Genomic DNA, 6,000 nt, shown 5'->3' with positions numbered 1-6,000 from the left:
GTGCAGAACCCACGAGTGAGCCAGTTAGTGAGTGGAGCTCAAAGAGAGCAGACGCATGCAGCAGACCCTGGAGTCTGACACAAGCTGACAGCGTACGCGCAGTGACTGCTGACAGGGGAGATTGGTCACCCAGTAGTGCCACCCGAAATCCACCCAAGGCTAGAGAGAGCAAAGGGGTGGCAGAGTAAGGGGACTGCCAAGGAGGTACCAGGCCCACAAGGGTAACAGGTCCCAGTGCAAAGATAGATTCACCTTTCTTCTGCCAAACCTGCCGGTGTGGGGCCCTTAAAGCACACACCATACCACCACAGAGTCTGCAGCCACGTAGCAAAGAGAGGGCCCATAGTTCACATGAGGCATGCAGCCGGAGTGACCTGGTCCAGGCTACAAGCAAACAAGCCGAAACGAGGGGAGCAGCAACTTCCCTGGGTGACCCCCGTAGGGACTGCAAGTCGGGGTCATCACAAACAACAGAAGGGCTAGAGAAGGCGAGTCAGTAGCCACCCTCACAAGTCAGCCTGAAGGACGCCTGGTTCCAGCCTGGTTCATCCCAGCTACGCCCGGGTTACTCACCCTGCCACCATCAGTGAGTAAAATCCCTGAAAGACTGTTTGGACTGTGCCTGAGTGGTTCCACACACTTACACAGGGCCCTGGGGATTGCTTCACTCTTGGGAGGCCACTACATCTAGCTGCACCTACCATCAGCCCCAGGCACCCCTTAATCTGCAGTGGCGGTCACCCTGACCGCAATACCGAGAGTGGCGTCACGACAATCCTAAGAAGACATCTTACCTGTGACCAGACTGTTCCATCCACGTGGAGTCCCTGAAGGTAATGCACACCGACACAACACCTGTGGGGCTTCACACAAGCTAATCCTCCCTTCTCTTAGAGGATTCCCTCCAGATGAGTCACAGATGAAACCGCGCGGATCCGGATTGTTACAGTTCGGAACCGCTCAACACTAGTCACAGCCTCTATCCACAGTCCTAGTCAGGACAAGCTAATCCTCCTTTCTCTCAGAGGATTCCCTCCAGAAGCATCACAACCTCCATCCATGGTCCCGGTCAGGACAAGCTAATCCTGGCTTCTCTCAGAGGATTCCCTCTAGAGGCATCACAGCCTATATCCATGGTCCCGGTCAGGACAAGCTAATCCTCCATTCTTTCAGAGGAATCCTTCCTAGAGACAACCCAGTCTCCTATCCTATCCGTTAAACATGTCACTAGAACATAATAAGCCTTGGGGCACTACAAGTACTACTGTGATACATCCCAGCCGCCATGTTACAGTTCCTATGCAGAGTTTCTGCAGTGGAATAATCAGAAGCAAATCATTCCTAACTTTCATGTTCCCTTGTAGTGTGTGCTCTAATTGTAATAGGCAAAAGATTTTCTGTATGAAAAAATCCACAAGTGTACGCCCAAAGGGAACATATCCTAACAAGTCCATAAATTGCAGGAATACAAAAAATCGGATCTTCTTCTCACGCTCACACGTGGCGACTTTGGTGCCGACTTTGCACTGCAGAATTTGCAACAGAATCCAAATATATTGCATTCGGATATTGTTACAGATTTCATCATTTTAGGGGCGAAAACTGTATTGATTCTGCAAGAAAATATTGAGATGGTGCAAATTTTAAAAAAAATTAATAAAATTCTCTCTGGATTCCGTAGCCAAAAATCACACCAGGTGGATGAGATTACGTTAAAAAGTCATCCACTTTGCTGGGGCTGTAAAATGCTGCGGATTTTATAAGACAAGTGTGAACATAGTCTAATAGTTCTTCAGGGGCCCTTGTACAGACTTTTCTTGGGGGCCCGGTGTTAGATTTCGCTAACAGACAGACGTGACCCTTTACCCCGTAATCCGGTCACTGTCAGCAGGTCACCTTGTGGCCCAGCTGAACTTTACGTTTACATGATTTCACACAGTTCCAAAAATGATCTTCCTCAAAACACAAAAAAAGTGAAACTCGGTTAGAACAGATCCCAAAAGAAAAGAAAAAAAATCAGCCGGACCCTCCCCCCATATAGCAGCTGCCTTGTCGAAATTGCAGTTTCCATAATTAGTTAGATAGTAAAGAATAGTCACTGTGTGCCTACAAAGAGCGATTGGGGGAGGCAAGCCCTGAATGAGTGCAGGGTGGAGACAGTCAGAAAGGAGGCGTTGTAGAACTGAATTCTCAGTCCTCTTCTATCTTCAGGCTGCTGACCAAAAAAGACACTTCTTGCTATATAGCATTGCTCCTTTTTTCTTTCCCTTTTTTTCCTCACTCCCCTTTTCTTTTCTTTTTTTTCATTAAGCACGGCCCCACCACCCCACTCCCTCCTTCTCGTACTAAGAAAGTCCCAGAGCCAAAGCAGAAGAAAACATCTGGATTTTGTTTTTCAAGGAGAAGAGGGGGAAGGAGTGAGATCGCGAAGAAGAGAGAGAATATGGGACCGAATTATGGGTGTAGTAGTGAGCACACCCCAAAAAACCCCCCACTTTGGCGAGTTGCAAGTGAGAGAGGGAAAGTTGACAAGTCTCTAAGATGCTGACTTGGAGCAGGCGAGTCTACAGTATACAGCCCAGGAGATCAGGAGACCTGTCCAGATTCACAGCAGCTACAGGTCCATCCTTGATCATGTGCTCGGGCTGAGATCACTTTATTTGGATGCACTCATTGCTTTCTGTGGATTTATCGAGTTCTGTAATTTTGGGATTCACCGGTCCGAAAGAATCAACTATTGAGCGTAAATCAAGGAGGAAAACCTAAGAAAGGTAAGCAGTTTTTAAGGGTGGATTTATTGAGTTCTGTAATTTTGGGGTCGCGGTTTCCGAAAAAATCAACTATTGAGCGTAAATCAAGGAGGAAAACCTAAGAAAGGAAAGCAGTTTGTAAGGGTAGATTTATTGAGTTCTGTAATTTTGGGGTTCACCGGTCCGAATGAATCAACTATTGAGCGTAAATCAAGGAGGAAAACCTAAGAAAGGTAAGCAGTCTGTAAGGGTGGATTTATTGAGTTCTGTAATTTTGGGGTCGTGGTTTCCGAAAGAATCAACTATTGAGCATAAATCGAGGAGGGCAACCTAAGAAAGGTAAACTGGATTCAACAGATGTGAAGTAACTATACTGTACAACTGCTGTATGAATGGATCCAGGTACTGCAGAGTCAAGATATGCTGGGGCACACACAGGTGCACAGAACACTCATTCAACAGAACCAAGGACTTAACTCAGCTATTTGGGTGGAAGGATGATCAGAAGTTAAATACACAGTATATATCATGAGGGTGGTGTTGATATTTTAAAGACAGGGTGGTTCATTCGAGACATAGGGGCGATCTAGATCTGGTGATTCATGTAATATATCGTCAAACCATTGATTTTGATAGATCTCAAGTAATAATTTCTTAGGACCTCTTGTGATCACCTCATCATTGGAGGACCCTTTTTTGTCCATTTTGGGATCGATCTGATGGACTCGGTTCATTCATGGGTTGCACAGAAAACTCCTTGATTTCTGCAGTATAATACTTTACTTTCTTCTTCAAAAATTATCAGTGAGGACTTCCTCATCATTGGAGGACCCTCTACTTCTCGATTCGAGGGAGGTGGATCAAATTTCAATATATTTACCACAACCGGCTCACTGATTTCGGTTGGTGCCATAAAATAGGTTACTTATCTTTGGAGGACCAATTTTTTCCATTTGGGACCCTTTCTCCTGGGAAAATTATCAGTGAGGACCTCCTCATCATTGGAGGACACTCTACTTGTCAAGAGAGAGGTAGATCAAATTTCAATATAATTCCCCAACCAACTCACTGATTTTAATAGGTTTCTTATCTTCTAAAATCAGCTTTTCATTGGAGAATCAATATTTCCATTTGGAATCCTTTGGTGAATTTGATTATTCTATGACAGCTGGTTTGTTGATTTCGATAGGCGCCATACTTCTTTTTCTTCTGGGAAAATTCTCAGTGAGGACCTCCTCATCATTGGTGGACCATCTACTTGTCGATTCGAGAGAGGTGGATCAAATTTCTATATATTTACCCCAACTGTCTCACTGATTTCGGTTGGTGCTATAAAATAGGTTCCTTATCTTTGGAGGACCCATTTTTCCATTTGAGACCCTTTCTTCTGAGAAAATTATCAGTGAAGACCTCATCACTGGAGGACCCTCTTGTTGATTAGAGAGAGGTGGATCAAATTTCAATATATTTACCCCAACTAGCTCCCTGATTTTGGTTGGCACCATAAAGTAGGTTACTTTTCATTGGAGGACCCATTTTTTTCCATTTGGGACCCTCTAGTGGATTTGGTTATTTCATGTTGGCTTGTTTGTTGATTTTGAGAAGTGCCATACTTCATGTGAAAATGTAACTTAGGACCTCCTATCATCACATTACTACAGGCAAACCTTCTACTCTTCTAATTTGGACACTTTTGTGCATCCAACTTGTCCATCTATTACGCTGATAGTTGGTTGAGTTTAGTAGTTCCTACATATTTCTACTAGGTAAACCTATCCCAGGAATACATTAATTGGAAATGGGCTGTCCAAACCAGAAAACCTCTTAAACTTCAACAAAAAAAGCCAGGAAAATGGCATGAGTGTCTTCATGCTTGGTGAGAACAGAACGTTCTCAAATTCGAGAGGTATCCAGCCAACCCTAGTTCCCACAGACACTTATGAAATCTAATAGAGGACTTTTGAACAGTGGGAACGAGGATCTTAGAATGACAGGAACGTAGCTCCTGGGGTTAGAAACCTCTGGTGTGCAGACTGAGCGGGGTAGTATCACCAAGCATGGCAGGTATATAGGTGTGTGTGCACACTAGGTGAGAGGTAGAGACAGATCTACACACAACAACTGAATTTGGAAGGCAGATACAGACCTGCCTCTCCTACTGCCTGGCTGATTTACAGCTCCATAAGATCTCAGCATTATAGGATTTTTTCATGTTTTGCCCTGGAATATATGATGCAGAAATTCAGAGAGGATTCCATGTCTTCTAAGGAGTATGGAGGAGAAGAGATCACAGGAAAGTAACAAAGAACAGATATGAAGGGCGAGAAAGACGAAACATGGTTCTACTCCATGCAGGGAAGGCTAGGCTGAGCAATGAGGATCCTCACGTAAGTCCCATTCTATGATCATAAACAATAGGTATCCGTCATTTTGGCAGCAATCAGTTTTCGGTGCAGTTTTTGATGCATTCTTTCGAGTAAAAGTTAGGAGTAGATCCAAAAAGAAGGAAAGTATTCTAGAAAAACAGTTTTTTTATTCTCTCTTTTGCATCTAATACTGTATTGGGCTCAAAAAATAAAGTTCACCAAAAACTGCCCAGTGTGAATCCTGCCTTATACTGCTCTGTAATATTAGGGCCAAAGCTGAACCAATGTACAGTAATAGGGGAAACAATGGACCCCTGTGTGAGGCTGCAGGCAGGAGACAATAATTTACTGCCATAGATAATTGGAGGGAACAGCGTAGGACTTTTCTTAGAAGTATGGAAGTTACGAGGAGCAACTGCAGAAGACATAAAAATAATTGTATAGGAATTATATAGGAGGAGACATAAGGAGAGGATGGAGTAATAGGAGAGGATATATACGATAAAAGGAGGAGATATAGAGGAGGATATAATGAATAATATGAGGAAATATAGGGAGAATATATGGAGTAATAGGAGGATATATAGGGAGGATATATGGAGTAATAGGAGGAGATATAGGGAGGATATATGGAGTAATAGGAGGAAATATAGGGAGAATATATGGAGTAATAGGAGGATATATAGGGAGGATATATGGAGTAATAGGAGGAGATATAGGGAGGATATATGGAGTAATAGGAGGAAATATAGGGAGAATATATGGAGTAATAGGAGGAGATATAGGGAGGATATATGGAGTATTAGAGGAGATATAGGGAGGATATATGGAGTAATAGGAGGAGATATAGGGAGGATATATGGAGTAATAGGAGGAGATATAGA

The 6,000-nt window shown here is 43.5% G+C and overlaps 1 protein-coding gene across 2 annotated transcripts in view; it reads left to right on the top strand.

The window, feature by feature from the left end:
• Window positions 1-2,215: 2,215 nt before the first annotated feature.
• Window positions 2,216-6,000, top strand: part of S1PR2 (sphingosine-1-phosphate receptor 2) — an 84,164-nt gene continuing 80,379 nt past the window's right edge. Inside the window, exon 1 of one of the 2 annotated variants that reach the window (XM_075346492.1) lies at window positions 2,216-2,771. The gene's annotated coding sequence lies outside the window, so the exon portion shown is untranslated. Of the gene's footprint in view, window positions 2,772-2,894; window positions 2,984-6,000 lie in introns of those variants that run through there. The other variant, XM_075346491.1, reaches the window with a different exon arrangement.

The sequence above is a fragment of the Anomaloglossus baeobatrachus genome, chromosome 4 (assembly GCF_048569485.1).
Source record: "Anomaloglossus baeobatrachus isolate aAnoBae1 chromosome 4, aAnoBae1.hap1, whole genome shotgun sequence".
NCBI lineage: Eukaryota > Metazoa > Chordata > Amphibia > Anura > Aromobatidae > Anomaloglossus > Anomaloglossus baeobatrachus.
Note: the sequence above shows the minus strand (reverse complement) of the source record. Positions and strands in the feature narration are given on the sequence as shown.